This window comes from Rhinopithecus bieti, unplaced genomic scaffold (genome assembly GCF_001698545.2).
Source record: "Rhinopithecus bieti isolate Rb0 unplaced genomic scaffold, ASM169854v2 scaffold_2723, whole genome shotgun sequence".
NCBI classification, from domain to species: Eukaryota; Metazoa; Chordata; class Mammalia; order Primates; family Cercopithecidae; genus Rhinopithecus; species Rhinopithecus bieti.
This window is the reverse complement of record NW_016804119.1, coordinates 3,906,502-3,921,745: the sequence shown is the minus strand read 5'-3', so window position 1 is coordinate 3,921,745 and position 15,244 is coordinate 3,906,502.

The window sequence follows — 15,244 nt, the reverse complement described above, 5'->3', positions numbered from 1 at the left end:
TTTTTTTTTTTTTTTTTGGAGACGGTCTTGCTCTGTCGCCCAGGCTGCAGTGCAGTGGCATGATCGGGCTCACTGCAACCTCTGCCTCTCAGGTTCAAGTGATTCTCCTGCCTCAGTCTCCCGAGTACCTGGGATTACAGGCACATGTCATTATGCCTGGCTAATTTTTGTATTTTCAGTGGAGACAGGGTTTCATCATGTTGGCCAGGCTGGTCTCAAACTCCTGACTTCAAGTGCTATGCCTGCCTTGGCCTTCCAAAGTGCTGGGATTACAGGCGTGAGCTACCATGCCACAGTCCAGCTTCTCCTTCTATTTTAAGGCTGAGTAATATTCAATTGTATGTATATAACACGCTTTTCTTATTCATTCACTTTTTAGGAATACTGGGGTTGCTTTTTCCTTTTAGCTTTTGTGAATATGCTTCTGTGAACATAGACGCATAAAACTATGCTCAAGTTCCGGCTTTTGATCTTTCGAGCCATATACCCAGAAGTGGAATTGCTGGATCATCAGGTCATTCTATTTTTAATTTTTTTGAGGAACCCCACTACTACTCTCTAGAGCAACTTCACCATTTCACTTTCCCATCAGCAATGCACAAGAGTTCCACCACATAAGAGATCACATGGACAGCTCAGCAAGCTGAATAATGGTCACCCAAAGAAATCCAGTCTCAGCTCCTTGAACTTCTAAATAGTACCTTACATATAAAGTGTCTTTGTAGATTTTTTTTTTTTTTTTTGAGACAGTCTCACTCTGTTGCCCAGGCTAGAGTGCAGTGGTGCGATCTCAGCTCACTGTAACCTCTGCCTCCCGTGTTCAAGTGATTCTCCCGCCTCAGCCTCTTGAGTAGCTGGGATTACAGGTACCCACCAGCACACCCAGCTAACTTTTGTGTTTTTAGTAGAGACAGGGTTTCACCATATTGGCCAGGCTGGTCTCGCACTCCTGCTCTCGAGTGATCTGCCAGCCTCAGCCTCCCAAAGTGCTGTGATTACAGGCGTGAGCCACCATACTGGGCCACTGTACAGAGAATACTGTAGCCACATGGAATACATGTGGTTAGGGGATTGTCTTAGCCTGTCTGGGCTGCCATAGCAAAATACCATAAATTAAGCCTCCTATAAACAACAGAAATTTATTTCTTACAATTCTGGAGGTTAGAAGTCCAAGGTTAGAAGATTAAATTGTCAGATGATTTGTTTTCTTGTGAGGCTCTGTGTCCTGGCTTGTAGATGCCACCTTCTCACTGTGTCCTCACATGGTTAAGAGACAGCAAGTTCTGTGGAGTCTCTCCTTATAAGGACACTGTATTAGTCTGTTTTCACACTGCTGATGAAGACATACCCGAGACTGGGCAATTTACCAAAGGAAGAGGTTTTCTTTTTTGAGACGGAGTCTCGCCTCTGTCGCCCGGGCTGGAGTGCAGTGGCCGGATCTCAGCTCCCTGCAAGCTCCGCCTCCCGGGTTCACGCCATTCTCCTGCCTCAGCCTCCCGAGTAGCTGGGACTACAGGCGCCCGCCACCTCGCCCGGCTAGTTTTTTGTATTTTTTAGTAGAGACGGGGTTTCACCGTGTTAGCCAGGATGGTCTTGATCTCCTGACCTCGTGATCCGCCCGTCTCGGCCTCCCAAAGTGCTGGGATTACAGGCTTGAGCCACCGCGCCCGGCCAGGAAGAGGTTTAATGGACTTACAGTTCCACGTGGCTGGGGAAGCCTCACAATCATGGTGGAAGGTGAAAGGCACGTTTCATATGGCAGCAGACAAGAGACGAGCTTGCGCAGGGAAACTCCTCTTTTTAAAACCGTCGGATCTTGTGAGAATTATTCACTATCGCAAGAACAGCACAGGAAAGACCTGTCCCCATGATTTTATTACCACCCACTAGATCCCTCCCACAACATGTGGGAATTCATGATGAGATTTGGGTGAGGACACAGCCAAACCATATCAGACACTAATCCCATAGTGGGTCCCCACCCTCATGACCCCATGTAACCTAATTACCTCCCAAAAGCCCCATCTCCAAATACATCACATTTGTGGTTAAGACTTCAACATATGAATTTTGGGGGAACATAAACATTCAGTTCGTAACAGGCATTTTACTGAAACCTTGTCATCTCCCATGCCATGAGTTTAGATCAACAAATAATCATGCAGAAAAATATATATATATATACAGAAATTTCTTAGAGCAAAGCCTCTGCTCATTTTTTCAATAATCTCATTTTTTTAATTGCAAGGAACAGAAATGAAAAACCAATAGCTTAATCTGGAAAAGAAGGGTTTTATTAAAAAAACATGTTTGCGGCCGGGTGTGATGGCTCACGCCTGTAATCCCAGCACTTTGGGAGGCTGAGGCAGGCAGATCACGAGGTCAGGAGATCGAGACCATCCTGGCTAAGACAGTGAAACCCTGTCTCTACTAAAATACAAAAAAAAAAAAAAAAAATTAGCTGATGTGGTGGCAGGCACCTGTAGTCCCAGCTACTTGGGAGGCTGAGGCAGGAGAATGGTGTGAACCTGGAAGGAGGAGCTTGCAGTCAGCCGAGATCGTGCCACTGCACTCCAGCCTGGGCGACAGAGCGAGATTCCATCTCAAAACAAAAACAAAAAACATGTTTGCTTAATTTTGGGCCCAGGAAGTGGGAAATCTGGGAACATCCCGTAACTCAAGGTCAAGATTAGCACATTACTGATGTACAGTGTAACCCTCAGGGTGCTGCTTTTTGCTCCCTGTGTGGTGGGCTGCAGATGCCTGAGCCATCTTCATTCTCTGGCTAGCAATGTTCATGCAATGTGAGGTCTCCCCAGCTCATGGCTCATGCCATTCCTGCAGCTGACAGAGAGCACCACCTCCATCCTGTAAGCTCCAACAGCATCTTCCTGACAGCCACAAGGAGCCACATCCAGCTCTTTCCTCCACGTTTTTATGAGCGAATAGGTTGACTGGAGTTTGAACTTCTGGGTTCAAACCCTCAGAAGTTCAAGGTTCAAACCCCCATTGACCTATTCCCACACTTGATATCCATGATAAGAATGATTCTGAGGGTACATTGGGCATATTGACAAAGAAAGGTATGATTTTTTTCTAAGAATTTCCATCTCTGACTTTTGTCCAACAATTAGATTCTATTCCTTGTTTCTAAATGAAAATATGAAGAAACACATCCTTTTGGAACTAAAATAAATAACACTTTGAAGTTGAAATAGAGAAAATATATTAGGCTGCACATGGAATTAGTGGAAAACTATGCTCTTATTTGAGGTTATTCTGATTTCTCCAAGGAAGATTTAAGCTCAAAAGGTAAGGTGGCCAGGGAATCACCCCACGGTGAGACACATAGGGATGTGCGGGCATAGAGTGCAAGCTAATCAAGCTTGATATGTACAAGGAATTTCTCTTAGTAATCAATGAGAATGTGAAGTGTATAGAAAATAACTTTTGATGAACAAGGAAGAGTACGTGAATTTACAAACAAGAAATCTTTCCTCACTGGGCAAAAAGCTCATTCAATCTCTTTCTTTTTTTCAAGACAGAGTCTCTCTCCGTCACCCAGGCAGGAGTGCAGTGGCATGATCTTGACTCACTGCAGCCTCAACCTCCTTGGTTCAAGAGATTCTTGTACCTCAGCCTCCCAACTAGCTGGGATTACAGTCATGTGTCACCACATCCCAATAGTTTTTTGAATTTTTGGTAGAGATGGAGTATTGCTATGTTGGCCAGGCTGGTCTCGAACTCCTGGTCTGAAGTAATCCTCCCATCTTGGCCTCCCAAAGTGCTGGAATTACAGGTGTGAGCCATCGCACCCAGCTTCATTCAATTCCTTTAGGAGGATGAGCAGCATTGAGTGGATGAGAATGTGCCTTCTGTGGAGAAAGGTTTGCATGTAGAGATGCCACCAGAATTTATCAGGACAGGTTTTCTCTCTTTTCCTATTTTTTAGAGATGGTGTTTCGCCATGTTGCCCAGGCTGGTCTCCAACTCCTGGGCTCAAATGATCCACCCGCCTTGACCTCCCAAAGTGCTGGGATTACGGATGTGAGCCACTGTGCATGGCTTTCTTTTTTCTTTCATTTTTCTTTTCTTTTCTTTTTTTTTTTTTTTTTGAGATGGAGTCTCACTCTGTCACCAGGCTGGAGTACAGTGGCGTGATCTCAGCTCACTTCAACCTCTGCCTCCTTGGTTCAAGTGATTCTCCTGCCTCAGCCTCCCGAGTTGCTGGAACTACAGGCATGCACCACCATGCCCAGCTAATTTTTGTATTTTTAGTAGAGACAGGATTTCACCATGTTGGCCAGGATGGTCTTGATCTCTTGACCTCGTGATCCACCTGCCTTGGCCTCCCAAAGTGCTGGGATTATAAGCATGAACCGCCGCACCCGGCCCCAGGACAGGTTTTCTGAGGCTCATGGCCCTTGGCCATTTGCTGTGTGATCTCCATTTCCATAGGGCTTTGTAGCAGGTCTCACTGCCTCTCCCACAATTCATACATCAGGCATGCCCAGGAATCACTAGAGTAGAATTAATGTTCACATTAAAAATCATAGTTGTTTCTATCCAATGGTATAGCAGGCTTTTTTTTTTTTTTTTTGGCTTTTAATGAAAAGAAGCATTGATTTCTGTTGTCTGAGAAATATGAGGAGTAGACCTAGCTTTAACTGTGGCTGGATTTCAGGGTCCGATGATAGAACAGCTCATCTCTCTGTTTGCTTTTGGTTCTTGTTCTTGTTTGTTTCTGTTCCTGCGGTTGTTCGTTTATTCTGCCTGGTTTTTGTTCTCAGGCTCATAAATGCAGGAGCTCTGATGTCCACTTTGCAGATGAGGACGCTGAGGCACACAGAGATCAAGTAATTTCCCTTCTGAGGCATAGTATGTGGACTTCCCACAGCCTTGTGACGCCCCCTTATGTCTGTGTATCCAACTCAACATTCCCTGGTCAGGGCGCCCCCTGCTGCTCACCCAGAGAGTTACCGGGATCCCCGTACCAATCTCCTCCACCCTTTTTGACCCCCAAATGCTTCCTGACACCTGACTCCCACCCTGTCACTCAGAGATTAACCTATGTCAAGATTTACAATCTCACCGGGCGCGGTGGCTCACACCTGTAATCCCAGCACTTTGGGAGCCCAAGGCGGGTGGATCACCTGAGGTCAGGAGTTCGAGACCAGCCTGGCCAACACAGGGAAATCCTCGTCTCTGCTAAAAATACAGAAATTAGCTGGGCATCGTGGCGGGCGCTTGTAATCCCAGCTACTTGGGAGGCTGAGGCGACAGAATCCCTTGAACCGGAAAGTCAGAGGTTGCAGTGAGCCAAGATCGCGCCATTGCACTTCAGCCTGGGTAACGAGAGTGAAACTCCGTCCTAAAAAAAGAAGAAAAAAACAACAACTAAACAAACAAACAAAAAACAAACCCCCAAAAACAAAGATTTACAATCTCACCAAACAGGAATGATAACTACAGGAAGTAGTTATTATCTGAGGTTATTCGTAATGTTATTTATAGTTAATGACACTTTTTTTCCCCACTTCCGTTTTCTCTGGAAGCCGTTTGGGGCGTCCTGCCTCTCACCTTCTCTATCCACTTCTTACCCCTACCAGGAGGTTGTAGACAAAGATGAGGGTTGATGCACTGTGCAACTCTATGGCTCCCCCTAGTGGTGTGATGCATTTGGGGTGGTGGTGTTTGCCCAGACAAGGCCCCAAGGATGCCGGTAGGGAGCGGGTAGGGGACCCCATCTTGTGTAAAACTCTTCAAAAATCCCAGGTTAACATTCCATTTGGTCTCCAGGCCTGATAAATGGGGGAGGAATGGCTGTTCATTAGTGCCCATTCTGGTTGCACCAGGCAGGACTTTGCCCTGGGAGGGACTGTGACGTTCTGCTCTCTTGATAAGAAGGTACAAAGCTGGGCTCCAGAAATGGATTGACAGCACCTTGGGTCTGCTCCCCAGGCTGCCTCCTGCCCCCAGGTGAGCCCTGGATACTGCTATTCCTGACTGAAGAGACAGGGTTTTGCACAAAGTGCTCCAGAAGGCCAGATTTCTCTCTGGGCAAGGTTCATATGTTTCCCACACCAAGTCTACTGCTGGGATTCATCACGGATCTATAAATGGGACTAGGCAAAAGCTGTTCATGCTGCTGTGTATACAAAATAGTGAACCCTGATATAAACGATGGACTTCGGGTGCTAATAACGTATCAATGGAGGTTCATCAAATATGACAAATGTGCCACTCTGGTGGGAGATGCTGATAATAGAGGAGGCTATGCATGTGTGGGGGCAGGTGGCATATGGAGAATCTCTGTATCTTCTGCTCAGTCTGTGAACCTAAACTGCTCTAAAAATTAGGTCTATTCCGTCATATGCTTCTGGGAAAAATTGTCTATATATTTTTTTAAAATGGAGAGAACTGACTGGGCATAGTGGCTCAAGCCTATATCTCAGCACTTAAGGAGGCCGAAGTGGGAGGATTGCTTGAGTCCATGAGTTTGAGATCAGCCTGGGCAACATAGGCAGACTCTGTCTCTACAAAAAAAAAAAAAAAAAAAAAAAAATTAGCTAGGCATGGTAGTGCATGCTTGTGGTCCCAGCTACTTGGGAGGCTGAGGTCGGAGGACTGCCTGAGCCTAGAGGGTTGAGACAGCAGCGAACAATGATCATGCCACTGCACTCCAGCCTGGGCAATAGAGCAAGACCCTGTTTCAAAACAAATTGAAAAAAGCTTAATGCTCCCAAATAGGGTATTGGTTGAATAAATTAACACACATCAAATTCAGTGGAATACTATGCAGCCATGAATAATTAACAGTAATGGTGCACAGCTGTGCTTCTCCAGTGAGCATCCAGGACCCAAGGGCAGGGGGTGAAAAGTGCTTCAGAGGACCTAAAGGCAGAAGGTCCACTTTGTACATCTTCTGGGGTTTCCATTTATACTCAAATACTGAGTCAGGTCAGTCAAATAACTTCAGTGACAATGAATGCATTTCTTTCCTATTGAAACTAACAGAAACGTGTTTTTCCGTAGGCCACAAATATTCATATGGACTTTCAGAGTACAACAGAAGCCTTCAGAGACATTTCGTAAATATATCTAGATACAGAAGACTTTAGAGATATTTTGTAAATATATGCTAGACACCCATAGCTGTATATTCACCTTCCTCTGATTAAATCTGCCCTTAACGCTTCAGAATTCCTAATAAAGAAGGACACTTAAGAATATGATCCCACTTTGGTAAACTCTATGTATATGTGCATGAGTGTATATAACACTTCAAAACTGAAAAGAGAGGATGGCGGATTGCAGGCATTGTTAGCAGGCCTCTCCCACCTTGGAAAAATGAAACAGTGTATAAAGATTTATGTTGTGAGCTTTTTACCAGAGAGCAACACAGGAACTTATCAGGAAAACTGTAAGAAACCACAGACCTTTCTAAAGAAGCAGTGGGCAGCAGCCTACACCATGAGCCAGGCAGAAAACTGTGAGTCCTTACAGTGTGGGAAGGGGAGAGACTGACTCAGGGATGTGCACTCCCACTGGGGTGCCACACGGTCCAGGCCACAGGACGGGGGGGCCCTCACCCTGCTCAGCACTGGGGCTGATTTAGGGAGCGCTGGGGACTAGATAATGAGGAAAGAGAGAGACCCTCTCACATTGTTTTACATTGTTTTATACTCAGCACCTGTTTTAAGAAAAAAACAAGGAAGTAAAACCAAAGACAGGCAGCCCCGCGCCAGGCCCGAAACCAGGCCTGGGCCTGCCTGGCCTAAACCCAGTAGTTAAAAATCAACTCATAACTTAGAAACCCACGTTATTCATAGATTCCAGACATTGTATAGTAGAACATTGTAAAACTCCCTGCTCTGTTCTGTTTCTCTCTGACCACCAGTGCATGTGGTCCCTGTCACGTACCCCCTGCTTGCTCAAATCAATCACGACCCTTTCATGTAAAATCTTTAGTGTTGTGAGCCCTTAAAAGGGACAGAAATTGTGCACTCGGGGAGCTCGGATTTTAAGGCAGTAGCTTGCCAATGCTCCCAGATGAATAAAGCCCTTCCTTCTGCAACTCCGTGTCTGAGGGGTTTCGTCTGCGGCTTGTCCTGCTACAATAAGAAGCAGCCACACTGGGATGTGCTTGGCATGCACTCCCAGGCTCCAGCAGGGACAGAGGGAAGCCATTTCCGATGCTACCTCACAGGGGACCTTGCAGAAGCCAGTCAGCTGACTCAGGAGGCGGTCACGGGTTGAGAGAAGCTCCGGAGGGAGATGTGCAATATCATCTTGAGTGGGGAAAGGAGCCTTGCCCAAAATCTAAGATTCATAGGTGCTCCTGAGGGAGGAGAAAAATAGTTGAGAAAATTCATGATTGGAAAGATACAGAATCAACCTAAGTGCTCTTCAACCCGAAGGAAAGGCAGCAAAAGAATACACATCCCTGAGTCAGTCTCTCCCTTTCCCACACTGCGGGGACTCACAGTTTTCTGCCTGGCTCATGGGGTAGGCTGCTGCCCACTGCTTCTTTAGAAAGGTCTGTGGTTTCTTCCAGTGTTCCTGCTAAGTTTCTGTGTTGCTCCCTGGTGCAGCTGCAGCGGAAGTAGATTAGACAGGCGGTTCGCAGTCTCCCTTAAAGAGAAACAAATTTGCTAAATAGACGGAGAGAACAAACCGCCGGACATCGCACAAACCGCATTCCGGGCTCGTGGTCAAAACACGCGGCAGGAAGGAGGTAGAAGCGAAGAAGGGAAATTCCCCAAGTTCGTGCAAGTGCGGAAACCCATGCTGAGTTAGTGTCCTCGGGCTGATCTGTGCTTATTATAATAGTGAAAACACACCCCCGCGTGGAGACTTAAGGTGCTAATGAGACAGCGAGGTATGCACTAGCGTGTACAGCCATTGCACATGCGGGCCTAAGAGACCACCCAGAACATGCTTAAGAGCAACACCGTCCCACCCCCGCATGAGTAGTCACGGAAGATTCCCCTAGAGGGAGTTTCCCCAGCGTCAGTCAGCGCCGTCTCATGTTTGAGCAGCCGCTCTGACCTGCTGTCAGAGTGCACTTTCACTTTGCCATTAACTCTCTTGCTTACTTTTACCTTGGACTCACTCTCAAGTTCTTTTTTTGAGGCAAAGTCAAGAACCTGAACTCGCCCACCAGCCATAGCAGGGGAGACCGCGTGTGCCGCGGTGCAGGCAACACTCATGCCGGGAATGGTCAGGATGGCACCAGCTTGTTGGATTTTTTGTTGGCGTTTGTGTTTGTTTCTCTACTCACCACCCAAGTGATAAAATAGGATCCTTGGTGCAGAACTTAAATTATCCCAGAAAGCCAACAGTTCCCCGCCTTGGGGACTTGTCTTTAAATTGCCTGGTTTGTACGTTTCTGGCCGGACGCATGAAGAAGCAATCTGTGACAAATCTGAGGGTCTTCCTTTCAGCCCCCCTCCCACACTAAGAAAAGTCGGTGTTTCCCTCCCAGGAGCTGTTGTGAATTTCTCTTTATCTGGGAACTGGTTTTGTTTTGTTTTTAGTTGCTCTGTGCTCCCTCTGAATCAAAGCTTCTAGCACTGCCCCTGAAAACTACAAAGGGTCCTGCTTGAGGCGCCAACCCGGCCAAGAGAGCAAACCTGCAGGAGGTTTGGAAATGGACTCGGTCTCTGCAGAAGCGTGTGCACTATTAGTGGACGAATCGTGTCGCAGCCAGAGGCACGAAGCTCATGTTGTAGGTGATCCAGGAGACGTGAGTTCCCAGAGATCGTTTGGCACATTCATGTGCACACTGTTGTCGGGGTTGGAATGTGTACTGAGCTTCCATGTGAGGCTTGTGATATGCATTTCCTGTTTATCAATAAAAAGATTATCGAAGTGGTTGAATCCTGGGAGTTGGCAAATGTGTACTGACCCAGTGCACTTGACTCTTCAACCCCTTCTTTCCATATCATTTTCATATGAAATCAGGCTTCAATGTGAGGCTCGTAATATGCATGTCCTGTTTATCAGTTAAAAACAAAAATTATCAAAGTGGTTAAATCCTGTGACTTGGCAAGTGTGTGAGAATCCAGTACACTTGACTCTTCAACCTCTTCTTTTAATGTCACTTTTATAGGAAATAAAAGTAACCAGTATGACAATTCTCAAAAAAAAAAATAAAATAAAAATTAGGCGAGGTCCTGAGCAGGAAAATCAAATGAAAAAGCAGAAGCAGGGCACCTGGAAACCTAAGGCTTTGCTGTGCTTTTCCGTATTTCACAATTTTCCCAACAGTGAGCTTTGATTTTGGGTTTTGTTTTCTTGCTTGTTTTATAACAAGGTCAAAATAATGTAAGCAAATATAAAAATAAATAAATAAATAATAAACTAAAGGCAACATAAAGTTACAAAGATAAGGCTGGGCTCCCAAGAGCTGCCCTCCCCAGAGCCCACCCCTGCTGGTCAGAGTCCACCCTGGGGAGGAAAGGCCACCCCGATGGCTCGGAGACGATACCGGCAGCCTCTATGCCAGGAGACACAGGTCTGTGAGGGAGCAGAGGAGGCGGCTGTGTCTCTGGAGGGACCCCTCCTCCTAGAGGACCCCAGGCAGCTCATAGACCTTTCAGACCTAGACGGAGCCTGTGGAGGGGGCTCATGGGTAAGAGACGCTGGATGAGCTTCCCAGGGCTGAGGGAAAGGCAGCTGGGACCAAAGGAGGGGAGGAGGCTGGGACCATCCCCATCCAGAGGCTCAGTCAGAAACTCCCAGAGCAGGGGTGGAGGAGAGGGCAGGGGTCAGGACCTTCAGCAGGACTTTATGAGCTCACACACTGGCACACCTCGCCCACAGACACAGCTCTGCACAGACCCAGAGATGTGTTACACTCACTCAGACACACACACACACACACACACACACACACACACAAACACACACACAGCAAGAGAGAACATGCATTTCTATCCATGTGCAGGAGCCAGGAACTTGGACCCCCACCCTCACCCTCTGCACTCACCTCTTGCTGGGTGGGTTGTGTTCTTGCTGAGTGATGTGGGACAAGTAACTTCACTTCTCTGAACCCTAATTTCTTCATCTGCATTTGGGGTTAAAATATCTGTCTTGCTTGGCTGTTAGGACAGTGAAATATATTACTATCTAGTATAGGGCCTGCCATGTAATAGGTGTGAAATGAATGATTGTTATTTTCCCCATTATTATTGTCACTGGTAATGAGGGCAGCAGTGCCAAGTCCTTTCTCAGCTTCACCCAGCCTCTTTCCCCCCACACAATGGCATCTGCCTCCAGTGCCCTCGGAAATCTTTAAAAGTGTGTTGATGTTGAGACTCTTGGTGCAGAGGTGAAGCCCCCAGACCATCTCCTCCAACTCCTAGAGTCCCACATTGGGAGGGATTGGGCTTGGACTTGATGAGAAGTTGGGCCCCTTCACCTCTCTCTATCCAGGACTCTCCTGTGTTTCTTTTTCTTTATTTCTTTCTTTTTTTTTTTTTTTTGAGACGGAGTCTCTCTCTGTTGCCCAGGCTGGAGTGTAATGACGGATCTCGGCTCACTGCAACCTCTGCCTCCTGGGTTCAAGAGATTTTCCTGCCTCAGCCTCCTGAGTAGCTGGGGTTACAGACACATGCCACCACGCCTGGCTAATTTTTGTAATTTTAGTAGAGACGAGATTTCACCATGTTGGTCAGGCTAGTCTCGAACTCCTGAACTTGTGATCCGCCAGTCTTGGCCTCCCAAAGTGCTGGGATTATAGGCGTCTCCTGTGTTTCTTAGGGACCTGAGATGTGACTTCTTCGCTGATTTCTCCCCATAGGGCAAATCGGGCCCCATATGTGTCCGCCTCAGACCGGAGGACAAGACCAGCGGGACAAGCAGGTGAGAAGAGGGTGATGGAGAAGAGCTGGGGTTCCCCATAGGGCCAGCGAGGCTGGAAAGGACCCAGGGTCTCTCTGGAGGGGACCGGCAAGAGAGGGGCCCAGCCCAGTCACACCGCGGTCTGGAGATGGGGACTCCTGGGGGAAGTCTATAGACCCCACGCGGGACCTGGGGATGACGTCATGGGCAGTGTGGCCATTGGGCGTTCCATGTGCCAATCAGAGCTGGCCAATGGGGCGGGCCACAAGCAGAGCCAGACGCTCATTCCCAGCGTCGTCTCCCTCAGCTCCTGCACTTCCAGCTTCTCAGATTCCTACCGCCTCAGCGGTGGAGTCCCCAGAGATGCTGTAAAGACGCCCATCTCAGCAATGCCGGGGACAGGGAAAAGGACCAACCTGTAAGTTCCTGACAATGAGGAATTCCTTAAATGGGCACTGCACACATTGAGCTTGTCTTCATTGTTAGAAACCACGCTGGGATGCCGGGCGCGGTGGCCCACGCCTGTAATCCCAGCACTTTGGGAGGCCGAGGCAGGCGGATCACGAGGTCGAGAGATCAAGACCAGCCTGACCAGCAAGGTGAAACCCCGTCTCTACTAAAAATACAAAAATTAGCTGGGGGTGGTGGCACAAGCCTGTATTCCCAGCTACTCGGGAGACTGAGGCAGGAAAATCGCTTGAACCCGGGAGGCAGAGGTTGCAGTGAGCCGAGATGGTGCCACTGCACTCCAGCCTGGCGACAGAGTGAGACTCCGTCTAAGAAAAAAAAAAAAAGAGAAGAAACCACGCTGGGGAAGGAGTTTCCTGATGCGGAAAATGCTGATAACGGGACCTTAGGTTAGAAACATGTAATGCAAAGCTGCATCTGACAGCAGCCAAGTGAGGAGTGTGGATTATTTGACAGGCAGATAGAAGATGTAAAGGATGCACATATGTTTTCCACAGTTTTATGTCTACACACACCCACAAAAATTGTGAAAACTTCAAATATTATCAGTGTTATCTCTGTTTTAATTTTATTTTTTATATTTTATTGAATGTTCCAAAGTATTTTTCTTACAATGTGCATTTTTTTTTTTTTTTTGAGACGGAGTCTTGCTCTGTTGCCCAGGCTGGAGTGCAATGGTGCGATCTTGGTTTACTGCAACCCTCCCAGGTTCAAGCAGTTCTCCTGCCTCATTCCTCCCCAGTAGCTGGGATTACAGGTGCACACCACCACTCCTGGCTAATTTTTGTATTTTTAGTAGAGGTGGGGTTTCACCATGTTCGCCAAGCTGGTCTCAAACTCCTGACCTCATGATCTGCCTACATCGGCCTTCCAAAGTGTTGAGGTTACAGGCATGAGCCACTGTGCCAGGTCAATTTTTATAATTGGGAAAAAAGAACAAGAAGAACAGTATGAAGTTAGTTCAGCGTTCATAATGCCACTTCTGGAACTTCTTCTCTGAGCTGCCTTCATGAATGTGCCCCAAATATCTCACCAAATCTATCCCTCATAATGAAAGTAGATAAAATAAAGGAAAGGGGGAGAGAAGGAAGATAGGGAGGGGAGGGAGGAAAAGGGTCTCCTCTCTGGCTGAAACCGAATCTGTGGAAGGGTGGACGGCCAGCCTAGCAGCTGCGGTGGTCACTGTCCCTAGGAACCACTCCGTATGTGACACCCTCCCCCTAGGACTGCGGAAAAGGAAGCAGTGAGTAAAAGTTCACAAGCAGTCAAGCTGGTGCCTGGTGCAAGGTGGGCACTGGGTGAGAGGCACCTCCGTTCCCCTAATTAAGGCACCCTTTGTGTCTTGGGGCAGCTGCCTGGATTCGACCTGGATCCTCCACTTGCTGGCCTGCGTGGTGCTGAGCAGCTCACCAGGGCTCGTCTGTGGCCTGGGTAGAGCCGGCCCTCTCGAGAGGCACTCTGAGGCCTGCGGAGAGAGGACAGGCCCAAGTCCCAGTGCACAGTAGGTGCCAGCAGGTGTGTTGGCTTCTTAGGGCTTCCCTATCAAATTCCCACAAATTTGGTGACTTAAAGCCACAGAAATTTATTCTTTGACGTTATGAAGGCCAAATGTCGCAAATCATGGTGTCATTGGGCTGTCTCCCTCGGAAAGCACTGGGAAGACTGTTTCTGGCCTTTTCTAGCTTCTGCGGGCTGTGGCAGCAAAACCCCAACCTCTGCCTCTGCTGTCACGTGGCCTTCCTCTCTGTGTGTGTCTTGTGTTCAGTTTCCCTCATTGCATTACGACACCAGTCATGGCACTCAGGGCCCACCTCATGCAGTATGACCTCCTACTAGCTTGGCAACATCTGCAAAGACTATTTCCAAAGAAAGTCACAGACATAGATACTGGGGGTTAGGACTTGAGCATATCACTTTGCAGGACAAGATTCAACCCACGACAACCCCATTGTTAGGATGATGGGACCCTCTGATGTTTCCCGTGTCCATCTCCAGCCCCTCCCTCCTTCCCTTCTGAGCTGCTAGATGCCATCTCCACAGGACATCCTGGATATCCTCGAATGGCCAGCATGGGAATCTGACCTCATTGTTCCCGTCTCAGCCCTGCCCCAAATCCCAGAGAGAAATGGAAACACCTCAATACACTATCATACAAATATGTTCACAGCAGCTATATTGATAATCGCCACAACCAAAACAATATCAATGTATAGGAAAAAATAAGGGAATGAACTGTGATTTGCTCATACAATGCAATGGCATTCTACTCAGCAATAAAGAGAACAGATGCTGACACACACAACATGGATGAATCTCAAAACACGCAATGTGGCCAGGCGCGTGGCTCACGCCTGTAATCCCAGCAGTTTGGGAGGCCAAGGCGGGTGGATCATGAGGTCATGAGATCAAGACCATCCTGGCCAACATGGTGAGACCCCGTCTCTACTAAAAATACACAAATTAGCTGGGTGTGATGGTGTGCGCCTATAATTCCAGCTACTCAGGAGGCTGAGGCAGGAGAATCACTTGAACTGGGGAGGTGGAGGCTGCAGTGAGCCGAGATCATGCCACTGCACTCCAGCCTGGGTGACAGAGTGAGACTCTGTCTCAAACAACAACAACAACAACAACAACAACAAAAATGCAACACTGAGTGAAAAAAGACACAAGAATACATACTGGGTGATGCCAATTATAGGAAGTTCAAGGACATGGAAAATAACCTCTGGTGACAGGAATCAGAAAGTGGTGGCTCTCAGGGCTGGGGATTGACTGAGAAGGACACCAGGATCTTCCTGGAGTGAAGGAAAATTTCTCTATCCTTGATTGAGGAGCTTGTTACACAGGGGTGCATGTTTGGCAAAACTCATGGAACAGCACACGTAAGAGCTGCGTGATTCAACTGAAAAGCTAACACTATTTTTAAATT